At 44.5% G+C, this 24,445-nt stretch overlaps 1 protein-coding gene across 1 annotated transcript in view; it reads right to left on the reverse strand.

The window, feature by feature from the left end:
* LOC138567514 (UPF0764 protein C16orf89 homolog) overlaps window positions 1–24,445 on the reverse strand; it is a 546,721-nt gene that overhangs the window by 38,220 nt on the left and 484,056 nt on the right. The window lies entirely within an intron of this gene.

Genomic DNA, 24,445 nt, shown 5'->3' on the forward strand with positions numbered 1-24,445 from the left:
TTGGGGCATGAGATAACTGCTGAGGGTCTCTGTCCCCAGGAAAAGAAAGTGGAAGCACTCCTGAAACTAAAAGACCCCACAACTCTGAGTGAGCTCAGGAGCCCCCTTGGACTGACTAATTACAGTAGAAAGTTCAATGAGGATTAGAGAGAGAATTCACAAGACCCCTGATCCATCTGTTGAAGGGGGGGTCAAGTAGGAGTGGGGTCCAGAACAAACCAAGGCAGTAAAGCAACTCAAAAGAAGCCTCTCACAAGTGCCTTGTCTAGCTTACCCTGTCAAAAACAAGGAGTCCTTCTTGGAGATTGGGTTCTCGAATACATGCTTGACAGCAGTATTGTATCAAAAGCATGACAAGGTCAATAAAGTCATCTCATATGCAAGCAAGACTTTATCCTCTGTGGAGGAAAAATTCAATGATTGTGAGAAGGCACTCCTGGCAACGGTGTGGGCATTGAAAAATTATCGCCCGCTCATCCAGGGGGAACACATCATAGTGGAGACTCCACACCAGCCTTTGCAATATCGCCAAAGTGACAGATTCTGGGCAGGAAATGTGAGTAATTCCAGAAGTTCTTCGCGGATTCTGTCAATGCAAGGCTTTACTGTGGAGGTCAGATATGGCCAAAACAAGAAGAGTCCCCGCACGTGAGGTCTGGCTGACTTGCATGATTGTGCCAGAAAAAACTGTCTCGAGGACGAAAGTCTTAAAACCCAGGACAACATGGAGGCATACCTGAATTTTCTGCACAAAGTCTATGAAGAAGACAAGTGGGAGGGAATACCCACTGTTTATGTGGATGGGTGTTCCTACCATGTTGTCAACAATGGGGAAAAGGAACTAGTGGCCGACGTTGGGAATGCCTGGGTGAATGATGCCCTGAACCCTCCGCTGGGTACAAAATCGGTCCCCATAGTAGTGGCAGAGCTGATGGCAGTTCATCAAGCCATCCTCACTGCTGTCCAAAACCAACTCCACAAACTGGTCATAATCACTGATTCAGATTATGTCCGAAACGGGTTCATGGAGCACCTGGTAAATTGGAAAACCAGAGGCATGCTATGTGCTAACAACAAACCACTCAAGCATGGCAAGCTAATACAAAATATTGATGATCTGGTCACCTCTAGTGGGATGACCATCTACTGGAAAAAGATCAAGGGTAATTCCAAAATAGAGGGCCCAGACAAAACTGGAAATGACTTAGCTGATCAGCTGGCCAAAACCAGAGCCATCCAGTGGGATCTCCTTGAGATTGAGTCCCTGTTGGGGGAAATCCAGGTCACTGCTATCACCAGGTCCCAGACAAATGCTCACAATGAACTCTCAACTGCGCAGTGGACTAAGGAGACCCCAGATGCTGATTTAATCACGGCACAAAAAGGGGACCCAGTCATTGGTAAGTTTTATTAACACATTGAGGACCCTGAGAACTTTCCCCTGATGGACACCGATTGCGTTGGGAAAGAGGACCTCAGGGTGTTGTTGAAATGTCCAAAAATGTTCTGAATCCAAGATGGTTTGTTGGTGAGGAGATCCATATCTGACTGTGACCAGTGGATGGTCCCTACCTCATTCCGAAGCCTGATGCTAAGTCACGCCCATGATGCGGCCACAGCCGGTCATTGGGGGTTTCATACTACATTGGAAATGTTGCGAGAGGTTGCATACCGGCCACACATGGGGAAGGACCTTGATCAATACTTGAAGGGGTGTCTTGTGTGTGTAAAATTTCAGCCAACATCACTCACACACCAAGCATCCCTCCAAAAGAGGGGGATGACACTGCCTTGGTAGGATTTACAAGTAGATCTCATCAGGCCCATGATTCGCTCCTCTAGGGGGAACAAGTAACCGTAACATGCTTGTTTACTAAATGGGTGGAATGTCTCCCGGCCCCAAATTGCAAGGCAGCAACAGCAGCTGCCCTGATGATCAATCACATCTTCTCGTGTTTTGGACTTCCCCAATGGATTGAGTCAGACCGAGGTAGTACCTTCACCAGTGACGTGATGACAAAGATGTGGGAGATATTTGGGGTAAGAAGGAAACTACACATTGCATACCATCTGTCTGCTAGTGGTTGGGTTGAGAGGTACAATAAAACTATTGTGAGCATATTAAAAAGGTTTGTGGCAGACGCTGGGCCAAGTTGGGATATCCGCTTTGTCCTTATGACTATTAGATCTACCCCTTCTTCTGCAACTAAGATGTCTCCTTCTGAGCTGATGACTGGACAAAGGATGGTGCTACCTCAGCATCTGCGCTATTGAACACAAGAGCAGGCATTGATAAATACCTCCACAACTGATGAGTATGTTGAGAATCTGAGAAAACATCTTCAACATGCTTTTGCGTACGCTCAGTGGAATCTAGAAAGATCTGCAGACAGCATGAAGACCCACTATGATCTAAAGACAACCAAAAAGGAATACCAAGCAGGAGACAGGGTCTACTTGTACAATTTCCAAAGGAACCAGACCAAAGAGCGCACATTTTTGCCTGCCTGGCGGGGACCTTTTGAAATTGTGGACAAAATCTCACCAGTCGCCTACAGAATCCGAATCCCCAAGGGTGACTTGACAGAAGAGAAGTGGTTCCACATTAGTCACCACAAAGAGTTGCCACCCCAGGCACACTTTGCAGCAAATAGAGGAATCTACAGAAAACCCAATAGGGGATACATCTGAAGCATAGGAATATCTCAATTTGTCACTGAATGCATGCGTATCCCACTGCTGTCATCCCGATTGGAGGACAGTTAGTGGGAAATTGTCATAACCGGTTTATGCTCTCTTTTATAGATTCGTACCGGTTGCACCGCCCTTACCATGGAGGACCACCTCGGGGACCCAGAAAAGAAAAACCAAGGAAATCCGGGGTGTCGCTCCACACCAGAAAAGAAAACCTAAGAGAAGGCTAGGGGTATCGTTCCACATTCCAACCAGAGGCAGCGAGGAGAGCGTTTTGCATCGTTCGCTGATGGAAGAAGGACTCATACCTGACTGAACCTGTTTTTTCAAGAAAAACAATCCCACTTGCCCGATTCCCCCATGAATGGAAGTCCAAACGAAGTGAGGGGGAGGGAATCTGTGGGATATGTTGATCCACTCAGCTGTACTATGCTACATCACTTTGTTGCATTGGTGCAAGAAACAGCAAAATGGCAGCGCTGACTCCTGGGCGTGCCAGGATCTCTAAAACTGTGTTTTGCAACAAACAGAAAATGGCTGCACCACCCTGCCACACACATTTCAGGGTGTGTGGAACAGAGTACTCACTGCAGGAATGTGCCAGTGTGCTCTGCAACATTTAACATGGAGTGAAGTGAAAGAAGCAGCATTACTTTGCTGAAAACCCAAAATGCCTCTTTAAAATGACACCTTTTCAACCTTAAAAGTGCTGCTTAGCACTAAATTCATCAATGTCTCATGAACCACTGTGGTTAAAAAGGCCCTGCGATGCCCAGGATCATCCATTAGGCCTCAGAGGAACCGGGCCTCATTTGAATGACAGCTCCTGTCAAAAGTATCTTTGAAGAATCAACAAGGGGCTATTTTTTCATTTTACACGGGAAACGCATATATTTTCTTTGCAAAAGTATCAAGAATCAGCTGTTCAGAGAAGGACACTAAATAGATGCCTGTTAAATGTATCCATGCTGCAAAACAACTCCAGCACTCAAGAAAAGAACTATAGCTGCAGAAAGTGTGTTTTTGCTGGAGATGAAAACCGAATTTAAAGAAATAGTAAAATGTGTTTTTTCTGACTGAAGAGAGAAAATCGCCTATTTAAAAGTACATTGTTGGGTAAAGGCCTGCTTACTTAGAAATGTAAAATGATTTGCTGCTGTTAACAGTGCACCTATAAACTGTTTTGATTCCATAGGTTTAAGTCAAGATGTAAAATGAAAAAATAAAAACTAAAACTCAGGCTAAATTGGCAAACTATATTAAAAAAAAACTTGCTCTGCCAGTTGCTAGCCCTGAGAAAAGGTGACACCTCATACGCATCTGGAACAGGAAAGCACTAATTGCTAGCTGGAAGACTTTGAATGCACCGGGACAAAGGAACATTCCCAGCTCCTCAGACATTCGTCTTTGCTTCAGTCTGGGACAATAGCAGGCTGCGACTTTCACCTGTCAAGTGTGAGGGGAAATAAAACCTTCAATCAAGAGAGAGGCCCTTCATCCTGCTTCAAAGGAATTGGCAGTTGCTTAGAGTTCGGGGAAAGGAAAAAAAACAGATCAAGTGACATTTGGTTTTAAAGGGTATTTTGTAACTGAATTTTAAAGATGTTTAACATTGCAGCTAGAATTAGGAAAAATATGAAAAGTTGGTAGTCTAGATCTAATGTCATGCTCTTTCTTTGAAAATTTGTTAAAACTCATCACCGCATAAGGAACAGAAGTTGTAAAAAATGACAGATTGCGGGGACAGTATTGATGTTGCAAACATAACATTTTGTAATCACATCCCAGGGGTAAATGTGCATCTGTGTACAAAATTGGGGAATTTTAGGCCAATTCTTTGATGGTTAAAATTGCCAAAATTTAGCAAAAAAGGCAAAACCAGGTCCCACGGACTTGGGTTTTGGATTGAAATATGAGCCACAAAATATGTAACCCATGTATCTGATTTTCTCAGAGGTTATAACTGCATAAATATGTATTTGTTGCAAAATTAGATTTTGGTTCCAGTATCTAGGGGAGGTTTCGAGACACTGTAAAAATCAACCCATAAACATGACATCCTTTTCTGTGATCCAATGAGCTGTGGGAAAGGTGGAAACTGTGCTCTGGCCCAATCCTAGAATTATGGGTGTGGGTAGTAAGCCTGCCCCTGCCATATACTGTAGTGATATCATCTGGCATGATGAATATAGGCATCTGACAGCACAAAGGAGACACACAGTGATTCCTGTCTTTCTTTCTGAATTCCTGGTGGCGTCCTGTTCCTAATTTCTTCATCCTGTTTGATCCTGATTCCAGACTTTCATTGCAAAGCCAAGGCCTATGCATTGCCAAATCCCTTTTCAGCTAGGCTTCAAATTCTAAAAATCCCAAAAACCCAAGGGAAGCATCCAGATACAGTCTGGCTTGCTGCTACTAAATGCAGGCCTGTTGAAACTTGCCACCCGCTGATCTGTAGTATCCAGAAACCAGAAGGGCCAGTCAAGTGCAGTTTGGTGACCAGAAGGGCCCAGCTGTTCCTGTTCCACCAGATTTGTCCAGCTGTCCTTGGTTAGACCCGATCCATGTGGTGACCAGAACCCTTGACGGTCTAAAATCCTAAATTAAAGTGGACTGTAAGTATTAATAGGAATCATAGAAAACCATAGCATACCTTGCCTTGCTTTGTCCTATCCCAATCTCTAAACCATCTTATCCTTACCTTAAGAACTTGTAACCTTGTCAGAATCCTTATTGAAATCCTGTTTTGATTTGTCTTGCTAAGCGCCATTTCTTTAGTCACTTTTATCTTTGGTAAATCCTAAATTATCAATCCTATTTCAAGTGATCCACTGGTTCCACCAGGGCGGGTGCTGGGGATCTGGGCATACCTTCTTATCTGTTATTGTCACCACATTGGTGATTGCTGCCCCATATATTAAAAAGCATATGTTTGATTTGAATTTTAAATAAATAAATATTACCTTTATCAACCAGCCTGATTCCTTGTCCATCATGACCCGACTATTTGAAAAGGGGTGTGATATGAGTGGTGTATCACTCAAAATATTGAACCTATATATATATATAATAAAGTAAGCATTATGGTTGTGCGCTGCATACTAGGCTGAGACCAGGGTGTATCTCCTGATTGAAATACTTAACAGATTGTACTGACCTCCATCTAATTTAGTGCTGGAGCCACAGACCATTAGGATGGGAACGGATACACACCATCAGAAAGCTTGGCAATAATTGTGTACAAGGATAGGTGAACATTCACTGAGCCAAATCAACCTCTGGGCATATTCATAGACATTTTGTGCATAATTGCTTCATTCACAACTCTGTCCATTTGCACTGCAAAAGTCAGACCTGATCATGCATAGGATGTATAAAGACCATATAAAGATTATGTTACGTGACAGACATTGATCGGCAAGGAGGCAAGTCCATGGAATAGGGTTAACAAAGGTTATATTAATAAATGTGCACGGGTTGGACCAAAATAACAAGACTGCTTGGCTCTTAATTTAACTAAAATATGCCAGGGTGGTTTTTCTCCATGATGGTTTAGTGCTTTGGGAAGAAATTATCTCCCTGGAAGTAGAGTGTACAACAAAAAGGGGGGCTCCAACCACATATCAATTGGTTTACACTACTATCCTATTTGAGTGTCTAATGCACAGTATCAATTTCATTATGTATTCAAGCTTCAAGAGTAAGCTAAGTATCCCATAGTGAAATAGTTTTATGTGGATTTTAGTCCATGCACACATCTTGAGACAACAATTTAATTGTCAAGGAACTGCTTTATTTAGCAGATCATGCCTTATGACTGGGCACACATTTTTCATACTCATGCTTCATCAAATGAACAAAATGCAAATAGCATAATACTTGGTGTAGTACTTGGTCACAAAAACAATGTCTGAATCAATGGTGTGTTGTACTGTTTGCGTGGTAAATATTACATCATATTTTGACCATATTGTGAAAAACAAAGAAAAGAATGACAATGTTTATACATAGAGGATACAGTCTGGCACACAAAGCACACAATCATTATACACATATTTCCTGGTACTAATTTGAAATAGAAATATGCGTGGGAACTATATCTGAAGAAGGATTAAGGTGGCTAGTCTATTCCTTATAAACTAGCTTCGAAGCTGGGACTTGCTAGCGTGCCCGGCTTTGGGGTGTGTTAAAATATTCCCACAGAGGACCAAACCGTTGGTCTAGGCCAGGGGGAGGAGCCCCCTTGGAAGTTCTGGTGGGTTGAAGAGCAAGGTCTATGCTTGAGCCACAGGTGTTTCGGCTCCTTGGTGAAAAGTCTTCCTCTGGGCCTCTGGGTTTGTCTCTCTGGAGGTGGGTAGGGGAGAAAAAGGAAAAAAGGGGTAAGGGAAAGAGAGAGAAAGAAGAGATGAGACCTGACCTTAGTCTCAAAAACTAGACGTGCACCATAAAATACTAATTTCTGCATGGTGTGAGGGCTAATGCAGAGAAAGAGATACTATTAAAGTTTCATGACAAACCATACAAAATCTGGTTTGTGCAACTGGAACTGGATAAAGACTGACCTATTGGAAGTCCTAGGGGGAGGGCTGGGGCTGGGGCTTGAAATGCTCTTCAGTCGTTGTGGCACTATTCAAAGGCGCAGAAGTGTCACTTCAAGGGAGAGCAGCCGAACTTATCTGTATCAGTCCCAAATAAACATCCTTAAACATACTTCAGGATTCCGAGTGGTCTGTTTAGGTGAAGCCCCATCGCACTGGATTAGGACTGAAGAGTCATTAATGACATCCTGCAGTGAGGTCCTAGTTTGACAATATTGACACCCCTTGGAGATCTGCAACAACACTGTCAATGGTCGGCATTAAATATTTATTGAACTTGATAGCCTTGGCGGGCAAGCACATATCGACACATATTCGCAGCGATATGGGGTGTTAAGACTTAGCCACTATTGCTATAGGGGATGCCCATGGCTCAGGACTGTTACCTTCTCAATGACGTCCGCTTTCACTAGCTTGCTTAGTTCCTCCGTTACTTTCTCACGTATGTGGAATGGAATCCTATATTTCATGGATATTGGTTAGACTGTGTCATCTATATGCAGGCATATCAAGGACACTTTTAGACACCTGACCCCTTGGAACAGAGTTTTATATCTCTCCACTAGGCTTGCCACGTCTTCGTTTATACTCCATAGGTGAAGTAAACTACCTGCATGACACCCCAAGAGCGTGTCCACTCCCACCGCCATCTATCGGAATAAGCTTTGACCCTCCAAATGCATATATTCCAACCCTAGTAATGGATAATGGGATCACATTCCTGAGCATGCAGTAATGGGACCACACCATCACAGTTACTGATGCCCCTGTGTCAATTAGTGCTGGGGTTTCCTTGCCTTGTATGTAAACTGCGTATATGGATTGTCTTGTACGCTTTAGTCCCATTCCTAAAACATTCAATTTGAAGAACTCTCATCTCCTTCCTTTTCAGGGCCTTCCACTGGAATGTCTTGAGTTGTTTCAACTTGCCCCACTTTTGTTTTGCCTTTCTTTGGCACATTGTTGCAGGAATTGCAAATGACACTCCCTTGTGAAATCGTTCACTCTGCCGCATCTTATGCACTCATGTCCTTTAGACGGGCAGACCCATGCCATGAGTGAGGTAGTGTCCTTCAATAGCTGCACTCACTTGGCTGCATTAGCAGATTATTTGGTATTAACATAATTGACCAAAAAACATTTGACCTAAGACATTTGATTGTTTTTTTTTGGGACCTTTTTTTCAGTCAATTTTAATTAAATTTATATATGGGGTGGGTAAGGGTATAGATTAGGTTGCGGGGAAGTGGGGTACAGTTGTGGGGTCTCTCCCACATGTTAGACTGAAAAAAGGCCAAATAAATTCCATCAAATGTGATTAGGTCAAATGTTCTAGGTCAAATAGACCCAAACCGATTATTTGACTTGATGTTGCCACTTCTTTGTCTTCCTTTGGCCGTCACAACAACGCGTATTTCTTCTGTCTTGGTGGTCTTCAAGGTTTCATCCGTACCTGGGGGCTACTCTTCTGCCAGTCCATGTGACCTGCCAAGTTGTAGGATTTTGGCTAGAGAAATACCTGGCTCCCTTAGTAGTTGTTTGCAACCTTTACTGAATGGCAGCCCTTAATGACCTGTGCCTAAACTGCATCCTCCTCACTGAGTAGGTGCCACAGTCACGGGCCACAGTCACGGGTCAGTTCCACTCAGTAAGTAGGGGCTTAATTAGATGGACATCAAAGGGTGCTCCTGTCACAGGATTTCTATATGCCCTCAACCCCCATCTCTTTACATCACTTTTAGGAGGGTAATAGGAGAGCCAGAGAAGTCTCTACTCTCCTCGCAGATGCAACCTCTCTGCTGGCACTGAGTGCATGACCACTCACCTTGTCCTTCCTGTGTCAGGGTGCATAGACAGTCTCGGCAAGTCTCGTTCTCCTTCCCCTAACACCATCTTCACGCCCTGGGTGGTGGGACACATCTCCTTTGGGGGCAGTGGAACTCCCTCTTCCTCTCCACAGACATACGCTCCAATGCTGCACCCACTGCTGCAGTCATCTCCAATTCTCCCTTCTCCATACACAGCCAGATACCTGTTCTCTTCCTTGACTTCCTCCACAAGGTCCTCTTCGAGACCAGCTTGTCGCCAGTGTTGTAATGCTGTAAAGAGGGTTCCTGTTGCTTCAAAGGTAATTTATTTAGTTACAGTAAACCAGGTAACATCAAGTCATTAAGTATTAGTTATCAGGGAGGTAGGATCTTGGTAGAGCCCCACTGGCTCCCACACCTCAGCCTAAATCTAATCAACTGCCTCATTGAGAACCTTGAACAAACATAAAAGTTCTTCTCAGTCAAACAAAAATCCACACTAACATCATCACTCTCATGCAGCATGCACACCGGAAGGGAGCAAGACACAACACACCTTCTTCTCTTAACAAACAAGCAACATCATGGGAGGAAACAAGATTCAACACACTGCATCAGCCAAGATCAAGATATTCATATTTTAAGGGCCAAGCAATTTTGTAACATGCGCAGTAGGTCTGGAGAGGCAAAATGAATGCATACCACTCAACACAAAGAAGCTAGCCCAAATAGTGCACACAATATGGTACACACTCACATGAAAGTCAGAAGGGCCAATCAAATTAATGTTGTACCAGCTAACATTCACCTGCAAACAGCGCAAACAACATGGAACACCAAGACGAAGTTTCTACCACTCAACACACACATACCCGCAGCGCACGCAACATTGAACTCATTGGCATGAAGGTCAGAAAAGGGGAAGAAAGGGATCCACTGCAGAATAGACACAATAATCCTCAGCATCCAGCATACCTGTACACTCACACACACAACCCCCAAAACAGTTAACGTGCGCACATTTATACTAATCACCTCATCCACTAACATCACTAAAGTATACCTTAGAAATGTCCTACAACAAAAACACATAACTCTCATACCCCACACACAGACTTACACGCACACTACCAGACACATTTATTCCACCCATATTGCTGAGATGTAACTCTACCAAGGTTGCAGCTGAAATTGAAACATTACTCAAAGGAGTGGAGAAATATCATTGCTGTGCATTAAGCAAATGGTTCTATGGGATAATATCACAGCAAAAATGTTGCCATACAAGAATGGCGCTGTTTGTTTACGGTGACATTATCCTATGGCGCCTGTGGGGGACACCCCTTCAACCACCCATTTTCTTAAATGGAACAGGGAACTCCCAGGCAATCCCCGCTCCCATTTACCCCATATTTTGTTCTCATAAATAATGTTGCCAATGCTGTTTCGCGGCGACTATATTTATGGCAACATTATTTATGCGGATAATAGTACCTGATACCAAGGAAATGTGGTGGCAAAGAACACACATTTAAATTATAAACCACAAGACAAATATTTCCTTTGTCACTATTCAACCAATGTCATTTTTAGAAAGGCAAAATCTTTGTTGTTAGAAAGACAACTCTAATGTGAACAAAGCTAACTTGTGGTATGAAATGCTCCACGGTAATTCCACGGTTTTAAAAATACGTATCAATGAATATTTGAGAATTATATGTGATTTAGTATGATATTGTCTATGTTTCGTCAAAGTGTTCTAATGTAATCGGCAAGAAATTTTAAAATTTGGTAGGTGTAGCTTTGGCTTGATAATATTCTTAAGGAAGCTCTGACAATATGTTTTTATCTGTTATTGGTCATTCTAGTTTTATCTGGTATTTGTTTTCAAGTGTATTAATGTGTATGTATGTCTGCTACTGTTTTTGCACTAAAACGTTTTGTACTTTTGTAATCTTTTATTGTACTTTTTGATTGAAACATTTTGTAAAGGTTTATACAAACCAAAAACAATAAAGATAATAATAATATTTTTTAGAAAGAACAAACATTTTAGTCTTTCTACCATTTGTGCAACAAGGTCATACTTTGCCACGGCAAGATGAATTAGTGTTGTGTCTCAAATCCCACCAGCGAAATAAAACTCTGCTACAGGTTCAGTGTAATCTTCATCAAACAAATATAATAAACACTATGCATAATGTTTCCATTTCAAAAGCCGAGAGAAGCTGGAAACAGGTTCCCTCCCCCTAAAACACAAATGAAAGAAAACAATGATATACAAAAATACATACGGGACAAAATACTTGTTGATAAAAAAAAATGCATACAATTTATCATCTTGCGAAACATGGAATCTCATTTCATCTGTGCATCAACTAAAAACTACATGGACCCACTATAAAACCTACCTTCCCTGAAACAAGCATATTGGTACATAGAAAACATCATTTAATCCTAGGCTGAAATCATAGCTGGCCAAAAACAGGAATCTACATACAGCTGGATTATCATTTGATCTGTAAAAAACAAAGACTACATTCCCCCAACAGAGAGAGTGCTTTGTGAGGAAAGAAGTATGCAATACCCTAAAAAACACCATGACCCAATAAGACAAAATCTCCCCTCACTAAACATAGGAAAAACAACAACTTGGTACTTAATACATATGGCAAATTATATATAACACTCACTCACCTATTGTGGTCAAAACAGTTGCATTATGTTCCACTGATGAAAAGAAAACTCATCCCACTAAAGCTGATGCTAGCATTAATGTGTACATTATGCACCAAAGGTACACATCAAAATAAAAACAAAAAGTATGCTGAATTGTGGTTAAAATCACAAAACATATCCGTGAAATAGACAACACCATACAAATATGAATATGGTCCCATCTACAAAATACATAGTGACATAAAAAAGGGATAAGAACAAACCTAGAAACAAGTGACTTGCAAAAAACATATTGCATAATAAATAAACTTGCTAAAAACTGTTGCACCATTACTACATTTGAATAGCCCAAAAAAAAAAGATGTCTCCACAAACAGTATGGTGCCCCAAAGCATATACCTATCTGGTATGGCAACAGTGCATCAAAGTCACAGATTAAACATGCACATATTAAAAACCTAAATTAGCGCATGACACTCCTGACCGATATAGACTTTTAGCCCACTTATCATAACAGGATTGCCATGTTAAGGTTATAACGTGCTCAAAATGCACATTTTGTACAACATATAATTGAAAGGCCTACTTACAAATAACCATCAGGACCGGAACAATAAATGTACATTAATTGCACATAAAGAACATTAATACTTTCCCAAAGACAAAAGAAGCATAATACACAGCCATTAGAATAATTAAGCACGTTTCTGTAAAGCTAGTCGTTACAAGAGAGGAATCCTCTGTTCTCAAGCCCAAACACCAAAAGTAAATAAAAAAATTCACTGAAGGATTATGGAATAATGATCATTATTTGTTATTTATATAGCGCCTTAAACCCAAGCGCTTTACAGAGAACATATTTACATACATTTATCATCCCAACCGAAGTTGGTATTCATTTATTGACCATGGAAGGATGAAAGGCTGAGTTGGCCTTGCCGGGATTCGAATCTGTGACCTACAGATCACACATAGATTGCAGCAGCAAGCGCTCAACCTGCTGAGCTATTTTACCGGCCAACCAATTAGAACCTGTCTTGCTATTATGTGTGCAATATGTGCATACATTCTTATATGCAGCATTACATTACTTTCACTTTTACATATGTGTGGTTCCAGAACAGTCCAAAAACTCATACAGTCACATTATAGTGCAGCAGTCACCACACTGCAGTTAAGTTGCAATTTGCATGTTGAGTGCCATAGGAAATCAAAAAAATGAAGTTGACTGACATTTCGCAGACCAATTATACACTTCCCTGATCCCCCGATTCCCATTCCCCCCACCTCATGCCCCCCCCAATAAAAAAAGGCAGTTTCGGTCTATTCCCCATAGACAAAAAAAGGTCACTTTTTGCTCGAGAGCACAGTGAAAACCGCAGGATGGAATTGGATCAGGTACGAAACAACTTTGGCATGAAGCATTGACTCCCTTTGAGGGTCTGGTGTTATTGTGTCCAGTACTTTTTAAAATATTTGACGGAGAAGTGGTGCCTTCTTCTCCCACAAATATAGAGATATCTCCCATTGTGCATGCCAGCAGAGTCTTTTCAGAAATGAAAAAGGCGCCATCTTTTTTTTTCGATGTGAGAGATAACGGCAGGTATACCCAAGCTACCGGAATATGAAAAGGCAGAAAAATGCCATTGGGAGGTGGAAAAACAGTGAAATGGTAAGAGGCTAGAGGTGGGGCCGAGGGGGAGATGGCATCATGTCAAATTTGGGAGTTGGAGGTGGGCTAGTGACCAAGTTAAGAGCACAAAAGATTTCCAGTAGCCACGGTTATTCAGAAGGATAACCGGGGCTATGTAAGAAAACACGAGTGGGGATTAAGTGCATCACACGGAAACGAGTATTGGGGGGATGGCCTGGTAATATTGTAAAATATACAGGGGGTATGGCTGAAGGCGATGCTCACTAGCCAGGGCCAAAGGCCCGATACACATGTATAGTAGCCTTGGGCCAAGATCGTGGCCACTGCCCATTGCCAAGGCCATGGCTAGTGATTGTATAATGTTATAAAATATACAAAGGACACAGCCACATTCATTGCAACAAAACCCCTGAAATTCAGTGCATTTGGGAAGTCATGACGGCTTAACTCAGCGCTTTCCTATTGCAAAGCCCATGAGCACATACATATTATAAGAGATGGGATTCATAATACATACAACATGGCATAGTGGGGGAAAAGGCATTATGAGGGACATCAACAGGAATGCGCCCTAAGTTATGCCGGCCATGACTTCCCAAATGTGCTGAATGTCAGAGGGTTTGTTACCAGTAACACACCTCCATGCACAATTCCAAACTGGCACACAGGCACTAATTGTGCAAATCACATGTTGCTGAGTGAGCCGAGCTAGAAAAAGAATGCCAAGAAGCAAGAGCCTATTGTATTCAGTGCCTCAATGGCATTTTGGCAGCTGAGATGGACAAACAATGGCAATAAATATGTCAACACCAATTTAAATGTTAACTAAAAAAAAGTGAAAAATAAATTTGGTTTTGGCATACAAAATGCATATGTATATGCTAAATGGCACCAAATGCCTCTTGTTAATTTATAACACATTACCATTATAGAAAAATCGGTAAAAAGTTGCAAAATGTCCAGTTTAAGTCTCTCAGTTGTTCTTGGATTTACACCCACTTCCCATTGGCAATATCAAACCAAAACGTTTCCGAAATGTTTCAGGGCCATCAGATATTGAAAACATTTCTCTAAGTCAATTGTAATCTTCGTCCGCCAATCAAATGGAACTCTCTACACACAAGAAGTGTCACCTGTGTCCATTCATAACCACAACTGCAACCCCTTCCACAGTATCTGAAATGAACCACATTGTCTTGGATCACTCTCAAAACATTTTGCACAGACCCACAAAATAATGCAAGCAATGTTCATACTGAAAATAATCTCTAAATATTCTGCATACACCAAGAATACAATACTCAAAAACGTGGGGAAGTTAGTACGTGCATAATTATAATCTTATAGTCCAAGCTGATGTCACGCTCACCTGGTCACCACGGGGGCGTAGCACGTAGTCGTATGACCAATCTCTGTACTGGCGTAGTTTTGATGGTATGATGGTGTCCTCTGCCCAGTTATCTCCTCAGGAGGCGTTAGCCTGCAATGTTGAAACAAGATGTTAGCTAATCATTGGGTTGGATTGGTCCCACTTCCTGCAACCTCCTGATGCCCGGCTCCTCTCCTGCTCACCTTTGAGTTTGGTGAGGTTGGCTCTCCGTCCTGCTTCTCCTTCAGCAGGGGCGCAGTAGGCTCAGTCTTTCTCTGGGCACAGTTACTTCACTGTTGCTGAGTGTCTGTTGCTGTGTTTCGGGAATGCTTGGATTAATCAGGTAAGTCTCTATCCCAATGACAGCTTGGTATAGATGCTCAAAGTCTTATTGTTCCAAGGTATAAACGTGTTTTGTCTTTCTTGCAGACGCGGTTTCGTACGGAAAGTTAGAAGAAGAATTGACTCTCCTAGGATGCTGAACTGGTTGCCTCCAGGTGAGTATTAGCGCGGATGAGTGGCTGAACAATTGTTTGTTTTTGTATCGTGCGCGACTAACCTGCTGTTTTCTGTTCCCTTTTTGCAGGCGCGGCGCGGCCCCAAGATGAAGAATGGAAGAACCGCTCCGAAGTAACCCGGAGGAATGCAGATTCCCGGGTGAGTATTGGATGCCTGCGCAGAAGTCCTTTCCCAACAGGGGTGGCGGTCAGAAGACCAGCTGGAGACGAGACCGATGGACGGAATTGCAGGTAAGGCCTTTGTCGCTGTAGTAACACCTGTTCTTCTCCTTTTCTTCTTACAGGCACCGATGGATGGAAATCTCAGACGGACGTGGCTGTAGAAACTCGAGGACAGAGCAGACACGGTGAGCGTTACGCTGCAGGAGTGCAGAATAACGTGAAGCCTGTTCTGCCTGCAGGGTGTGGCTTAAATAGCCTTGCAAGTAGTTCCAGGTAAAGTAGTCCCTTTACCACACCCTGACTCTCAGGAAAAGTAGTCCCTCTGCCACACCCTGGATATACAGAAGGCTCAGCCTCACTAGGCAGATTTAGTAGTTCCATAAGTTCAGCCCATTTCATTAGCCTGGCGCCAACGGCGCCAGGGCTGTGTCCATGAGGCTCTGGGGCACTTCCTTGGGGCCTGACAACTCCTTCTGGGTGACAGGGACTGGGGTGGGCCCAACAGTTCCAGGGGTGTTGGAGCACGCACCATGACAGCTGACCTGCCCACATAATTCATACACAATTTAAACAATGAGCCCTTAATAAATGAGAAAATCAGTTGAGAATTATTTTGAAAAAGCATTCTATATAAAATGTTGAAGTATATAAATGTTGGTACAGCCAACATCAAGGTTTAATCATTTGTAAACATAAAACCAACATATCCCTCCTTTCCTGTCTCTCTGTGTCCGGCCTCTCTTGGCCCTCTTCCTGCTCCCACCTGTGAGGCTAAACACCTTGGGGTCATCTTAAACTCCTCACTCTCCTTCTCTCCTCACAGCTCTGACGTCTGTAAGAAGTTGCACTACCAGATGCACCTCCTCAGAGGTATTCTTCCATTCCTCTCCTTCCCCCAGAAGCTCACCGTCTCCAGAGCTCTGGTTCTCTCTTGGCTGGACTACTGCAACAGTCTCTTTGTAAATCTGCCTGCTTCTACACTCCACCCTCTGCAACTCATCCAGAACAGGATTGAAAGACTTGTCCTTGGCCTCAAGCACAGGGATAGTATCTCTCCAGCACTGAAATCTCTGCACTGGCTCCCAGTGGCTGCGAGGATTAAGTTCAAAACCCGCTTCATTGTCCATAAGGCCTTCTGGGGCCCAATACCTTCAACTGTCTCTTGCTAAATATCTTCCTTCTTGAGCTCTTCGCTCATCCGGCTCCAACTCCCTCAGGGTCAGTCGCTTCTCCAAGCAATGAGTTGGTGGTAGATCTCTTTCTTTGGCTGTGGCCTCCGTCTGGAGCAGCCTCCCTGCCTCCCTGAAACCTTTCCGGTTCCGGAAGCACGTCAAAATCTCCCTATTTACTTCTGCTTTCTCTCCTCTTCTCCCCTGCTGAATGCCTGGCTGAAACTGTAACTGCACTGGTCACCTGGCTACCCTCTGATCTCGGGCCCAGGTCCCCTCCCCTGCCAGTCGCATACCTGCACTACCTCCCTGGCAACCCCCGACCTTGGGGACTGTTTTTGCGTATCCCTACAGTCCCCTACCTGCACTTGACACACAATGTCTGCACTTGCTCTGCGCTGCCACCAGCTGGCCGCACTTTGTCTTTATGCTTTTATTTATGCTATTTATTTTAACTTCGATCCCATGTACTGCACTGCCCCCTCCCCCTTCACCCCTGTACGTTTTCCCTTCCCCCTTCGTCTGCACTTGCGCGATCTCAATTTCACCTGGCCTGGTAAGATTATTGTCTCTGTTTTCCCTCTGTTCCCCTCCCTTGTCTCATCACGCCTTACAACACTTGTGTATAGATGCGTTATAAATGCCATATCATATCATATCATAACGTAACATTAAACCCACATTAAAGCCAGGATTTTTGGAACCTTAACTCATCACCACAAATGTAAAGGAAAATAATCACATCAATCCTTAGTTTCCTTTTCTGCATACTAGAAAGGCATCATGTGTGATGAGTCTAATTGTTGTCCTTTGTGAGGGCCCTGGAAGGAATACGCACGACACGGAGGAGTGAAAACAAACGTCTTTTTATTTAACTGCCAAATGCTAAACTGGTGCCAACAAGCGCCTTCCCATAATTCCCGAACTCCCTTCCCGATGTCATGTGGTCCCACCCCTTTGTGGGCGGGGACTCAGGTTAACCCTGTGGTGGCGGGTAACACCACCCCCGGACAAAATGTCCAAACGCCCCTTTTAACATTCTTCAACCAGTCTTGTTGGTCTCCTGATGACTCGTTCCGGTCTCTCGTTTCTTGCCTCTGGTTCACTGTCATTTTGTGCCTCCCCCCTTTGAGCTGTCCGTCCGCCATCTTCTTCTGAGGGAATCCACAGATCATCTCGGGGAGCCCGCGGCTCTGGGGTGACAGGTCTCGGTGGAGACTCGTCATCTTCTCACATAGTGTTTGAACTGTTGGCAATTTCTTGTGATGACCTTGTCCTGGTATTGTGCTGTCATCATTGTCCCTTTCATGGCCGTGATCCTCATGGGGCTAGGAGCATATGTCGAGTCTGTCTTGCGTGCCATGGGCTGCTGTACTAACACCTCATCATCGATTTGAAAGTCTTTGGGTGTTGCTCTGCGCCTGGTGTCAGTGTCTTGTCTTGCTGCTCGTTTTTGTTCGGCATCTCGTTGCAGTATCTCAGCGTCTGGGCTTTCTGTTCTTGACGGATTCCGTGGAATGCAAGTGTGTACTTCATACCAGAGCATGAGTTCAGCAGGTGTCTTGTTGGTGACACCATGTGGTGTGTTTCTGTAGTCTCTAAGAAGACGACATAGTGCCTGGTGTGGGTTGTTTGCCTCAATGTGCACTCGCTGGATTGTCTTCTTTATGGACGCCATAAACCTTTCCGCCATCTCATTTGCTTGTGGGTGTCGTGGCGTGATCTTCATGTGTTTGAAACCTAGGTCGTCAGCTAGGTCTGCAAACTCATGTCCACAGAACGGGGGACCATTGTCTGATTTTATCACTCTGGGGATTCCCCATTCACTGAGGACTTCCTCCACTGCTGCTGCAACTTCTGGACATGCTGTGGTGGCTATTCTTTTTACTATGGGAAATCGCGAGTGCTCATCTATCAGAAGTAAGAGGTATTCAGCAGATTCTGTTGGTCCATAGAAATCTCTGGCTACTTTTTCCCATGGGTGTTCTGGTATTTGTGTCAGTTGTAGGGGAGCCAGGGTTTCAGCTGGCGATGTGCACTGACATGCATGGCAGTTTTTTACCCATTCATCTAATGCGGCATCTAGAAAAGGGAACCAGACATGGCGTCTCAGTTGCTTCTTTGTGTTTTCGGCTCCTCTGTGACCCTCATGTGCAGTTCGGACTACTTCTTTCCTTAGGGCCACCGGATTACAATGCGGCAGCCTCTAAGTAGGATGTTGTGATCTTTCACCGCTAGTTCACTGTGAACCCTCGCCAACCTTTCGATTTCCTCTTTGCACACCCCCGTGTGAGCTAGCATTGCTCGTCGATGATCTTTCCACGTGGTGGATGACTTCAAACCAATGGCGAGTGCGATGGTAGGGTCTGCTGCTGATGCTGCGGCAACCGCATCCAGTGAGAGTGCTGGAGGTAGGGCGTGTTCTGCTATGTAGTTGATGTATGCTACGTCCCCACTCCATGTTAGTGGGGGGCCTACTGTAACGCTCACCTGATTCCCGCAGAGGCGCCTGTCTTGACTGGGTGAATGCCGTATCTTCAAAGGTGATGTGTAACACACGGTTGGCTCTTTGGGCTGGACCTCTGTGCACTGTATGTCTGACTCGAAGAGTAAGATGTCTGCAGATAGAAAATATGGGATTAATGAACTGGGGTTATTGGGTGCCTCTCTCCTCTTCCCTTTCTCTTCTCCTGTAGAACCCCAAAGGTTAACGCCCTCACCTTAGATAAGTGAACGCCGAGCTCTCCATCTGCCTCGGGGCAGGGTGCCGTAACCAGTTTCTTCACTGGATAAGGGTGCAGGCCTCTTGACCTCAGAGGACTGCTGTCCGTCGTTAACTGCACGAACGGTAAGTTCTGGGCACTTCAAATGTCTTAAAAGTCTTTTGTAATGATATCTCTTGTTTTGCAGGGTTCCGACGATGGCGGATGGCGGGCTGATGAGAGTTGAGGATCGAACCCGCGTGAGGAATAGAAGCACCTGGAAGCACGTAAGTAAGCGCTTGTAGCCTGCTTCACGATGCGCACTAACTGTCCCTTTTATCTTGCAGGTACAAGTTCAGAGCTTTAGAGAAGCTGAAGGGTGCTGGAATACCCACTGGATTCGGCGTGGGAAAGAGTAATGGCACGTGAGTAATAAAGTTGCCCAATGTCTTTAAACGCACCTTCTTTTGTCTTTCAGATGCGGGATGCAGCGCCGAAGGCCTCCGGAGCGTGCAAAGAGCTGGTAAGCTTTTGTCTTTCAGATGCCGGAATGCAGTGCGAAGACCTCCGGAGCATGCGACGAGTAGGTAAGCCTTTGTCTTTCAGATGCCGGAATGCAGCGCGAAGCGTTGGTGACAGCCGATGGACCAGGTAAGAGATGCGCTGCCACTGAAGACCGTAGTGCTAACCTGTTCTTTCTTTGTCTTTACAGGTGCTGCTGAAGACTGGATTCCAGGATGGTAAGCCTTTGTTCCCATAGGCCCAGGATCAGAAGCAGAAGACACGATGAGCGTTCTGCTGCAGAGAATGCAGAATAACGCAAAGCAAGATTCATCCATCGGGTGTGGTTTAAATAGCCTCCTGTAGTGCTTAGGTGTCTCCTTCCACAGCCACGCCTAGGTAAGAAAAGAGTTCCTGCTTTCCAGAAGAGTTCCAGTGTTCTGAACCTAGGAAGTGGCTCCTGCCCCACCCAACAGGAAAAGTAGTCCCAAACAGAAGAGGATCAGGGGTTCAACTGGCAGGTAAGTAAGCAGCATGGTCTGCTGCAGGTAAGTCCACCCAAGCATTATGAGCCCGGCGCTTCCAGCGCTGGGACTGGGCATCTTTATGAGCCTGGTGCCACTGGCGCCAGGACAGGGTCCAAAAGGTCCCAATTGGGACTGGCTGGCACTCGGAACCGGGGTTATGGGTCTGCTTCCAAGGGAGTCGGGCAAGTCCTGATCTTTTGGAAGCAGAGATCATGACAGCACCCCACCTCAAGGCCCCTCCCAAACCGGGCTTCTCCGGGGGTTTGGGCTTGTTAGGAAATGTTCGATGAAATCTTTTGATTAGACGAGGCGCGTGGACATATTCTGCAGGTTCCCAGGATCTTTCTTGGGGACCGTAGCCTTTCCAGTCAATCAGGTAAAATAGTTTAGATTTGGAGATCTTGGAATCCAGGATGCTTTTGACTTCAAACTCGAGATCTCCATCAACTAGAATAGGTTTTGGAGATGTAGTTAGTCGGGTTTGAGGTTGCACGGGTTTTAATAGAGAGACGTGGAAGACCGGATGTATCTTCATGTGAGGGGGCAAGTCCAACTTGACCGCTACTGGATTTACTATGGTAGTGATGGAATAGGGACCAAGGTATCTTGGGTTGAATGTGCGTGGTCCTTTTAGAGGTAGATATTTGGTGGATAACCAGACTTGATCTCCTACTTGATATCGGGGGGCTTCCTTCCGATGTTGGTCTGCTCCTTTCTTGTATTGTTCTTTAGCCCTTTGAAGGTGAGAAACGGCTTCCTTAAAGGCTTGGGTGATTGTAGAATGCAGGTGGTCTACTGCTGGTGTTCCAAGATCTTGGAGTGGCTCCAACTCCGAGGTTCGAGGGTGACTACCGTATAAAAGAAAAAACGGGGTCTTCCCAGTTCCTGAGTGGACAGAGTTATTGTAGGCATATTCGGCTATCCAAAGGATATCTTTCCAAGTTTTTTCAGTTTGTTGTAGCATGCAGCGTAAATACTGTTCCAGAGTTTGATTGGTCCTCTCGGTTTGTCTGTCGGTTTGAGGGTGGTGGCTGGTCGAAAGTCCCACATCAATTTGAGCCGACCGACAGCAACTTCGCCAAAAATGAGAAATAAATTGACTACCTGGATCCGAAATTAGAACTGAAGGAAAACCGTGCAGTCGGACGATGTTTTCGAGAAATTCTCGGGCCAGAGTTGCTGCTGTTGGTAAGCCTTTGAGTGGAATGAAATGCGCCATCTTGGAGAATAGGTCCACGATTACTAGGATCGTATTGTATCCGGAGCATGGAGGTAGATCGGTGATGAAGTCCATAGAAAGCGTATGCCAAAGGCGAGGCGGGATGTCAATAGGGCGTAAGAGGCCGGCTGGTTTTTCCTTTTGACTCTTGTTTTGGGCGCATACTCCACAGGACATTATAAAGTCTCTGATATCTTTTTTCCAAGACGGCCACCAGAAGTAGCGCTTGATCTTTTCCGAGGTCTTGGTCATACCGGGATGTCCTTCCATTAAAGAATCGTGATAACAAGAGATTACCTTTTCTGTAAATCTGTGCTGGGCAGGTATAACCGTTCTTGGAAATATAATAGGTTGTCCTTCACCGTAAAGTCCTTTCCCTGCAGATGCCAATTCTGTATGTCTGCTGGAGTTACCAGTAGCCTGGCTTTATCCTTAACTTCCTCTATGGATTGTGTGGCGATTAAACCTAGAATTCTTTGTTCGGGAATGATAGGTACAGGTTTAGGATTGATCAAATGTTCTTCCACTCCCATCCGAGAAAGGGCATCAGCTTTACCGTTTTTTGTACCAGGTCGATAGGTAATTATGAAGTCAAACTCGGCAAAGAATAGTGCCCAACGGAGTTGCCTAGAGGATTGAGCTTTTGCGGTTTTCAAATATTGCAGGTTTCGGTGATCTGTAATCACAGTAACGGTGTGTCGGGCCCCCAGAAGATAATGCCGCCAAGCCTTAAAGGCGGACTTGATAGCTAGAAGTTCCTTATCAGTAATAGTGTAATTGATTTCAGGAGGCGAGAATTTGCGGGACCAAAATGCCACGGGATGCAACTGATTGGTTACTGGGTCCTTTTGTGATAGAACTGCCCCCATGGCAAGGCTCGAAGCATCAGTTTCAACGATGTAGGGGAGTTCTGGGCGAGGATGTTTTAAGATCGGTGCAGAGATAAATTTAGTCTTCAAATTCTGGAAAGCTTGTTCTGCCTCGGTAGACCATTCAAAACGTTTGTTTTTCTTTAACAAGGCGGTGATGGGCTGGACTATTCGAGAGAATTCGGGGATAAACCTGCGGTAAAAGTTAGCGAAGCCTAACATGCTTTGAACACCTTTTACGGAGGATGGCGATGGCCATTTGAGAATTGCATCGACCTTCTTTGAATCCATACGCACTCCGCTAGGTGATAATATGAATCCCAAGAATTCAACTTCAGTCACGTTGAAAACACATTTTTCCAACTTAGCGAAAAGTTTGTGTTGACGCAATCTCTCGAGGACCATTTTCACGTGTTTTCGATGTTCAGTTTCCGATGAAGAATAAACGAGGATGTCGTCAATGTAAACAACAACACACACATCTATGAGCTCTCTGAGGACATCGTTCATAAAATATTGAAAGGCGGCCGGGGCATTGCAAAGTCCGAAGGGCATGACCTGATATTCAAATAGCCCATACTTGGTGCGGAAGGCCGTCTTCCATTCATCGCCCTCTTTTACTCGTACCAAGTGGTAGGCTCCTCTAAGATCCAGCTTTTTATATATGCATGCTTTTCTGACTTGGTCCAGGAGTTCAGGGATCAAAGGTAACGGATATCTATTCTTAACAGTGATCTGGTTCAGGGCGCGATAATCTATACAAGTTCTAAGGTCTCCTTCTTTTTTTGGAACGAAGAACAAAGCTGAGGAAGCAGGGGACTTGGAAGGACGAATAAACCCATTCGCTAGTTATTGATCCAGGTATTGTCGGAGGTGAAGATTCTCAGGCTCGGTGAGGGCATAAATTCTACTACAAGGAGGAGTAGATCCAGGTATCAGGTCTATCTGGCAGTCATAAGACCTATGAGGAGGTAGAGAGTTAGCCTGATCCTTCCGGAAAACATCTTGGAATTCTAGGTATTCAGGAGGTAACTGGGGAGCCTCCGAGGAAATTGCTGCCAGTGCAACACCAGGTCGAGGGTGACAAGTAGAGACACATTCTGGAAACAGAACCGTTCTTGCTCGCCAATCGATCTGAGGATTGTGCTTCTCTAACCAAGGAATTCCTAGAATAATCTGGAACTGAGGGGCCTTGATCACATCGAACACGATCTTCTCATGGTGTCCATCTTGACTTACTAGCGTCACTTCTTGCGTGGTATGCGTTACTGGTCCGGAGGTTATCTCTGTACCATCCACCGTAGTAATGACGTCCTTTACAGCCTTTGGACAAAGAGTCAGATTCATCCTCAAAACCATTTCATGATCCACATAATTGCCGATGGCACCGCTGTCGACGTAAGCTTCAATCGCATGTAATCGATCCGGATGTTCAGGGCTAATGAGGACCATAGGTATCACGAAATGCGAGGTCACGGAACTGGTTTTAACGCTCGGCAAGAGGACCTCTATTCTTGTCGGGCGAGGTCGTTTCCCTGCTCAGAGTTTGTGACCCTGGTAACTGCAGCTCCTACTGCCTTCTTGGCTGGTTTCACCGGACAGTCTCGAAGAAAGTGCCCCGAGTTTCCGCAATAGAGGCATAATTGCAGCTGTTTTCTCCTTTCCCGCTCCTTTTGTGTTAGTGGTCCTTTCAGGCCCCCTATTTGCATGGGTTCCCCGGAGTCTACTCCTTTGGTAGGAGTTGGTGGTTTGGAAAATACTCGAGCATCAAACTTGGAACGATCGGCCTTCCTGTTCTGCAGTCTGTGGTCAATTTGAATGACTAAGTCAATATAGTCCGAACAGTCTTGCGGGGGATTCACTACTTGGGCTAACACATCTTTGAGCTCTCCACGTAGACCTCTATAAAACAGCGTAATCCTTTTGTCCTCAGGCCATCGAATTTCCACTATCAGTCTGTTGAAAGACGCAATATA

This window comes from Ambystoma mexicanum, chromosome 2p (genome assembly GCF_040938575.1).
Source record: "Ambystoma mexicanum isolate Mex_15411 chromosome 2p, UKY_AmexF1_1, whole genome shotgun sequence".
Taxonomy (NCBI): domain Eukaryota; kingdom Metazoa; phylum Chordata; class Amphibia; order Caudata; family Ambystomatidae; genus Ambystoma; species Ambystoma mexicanum.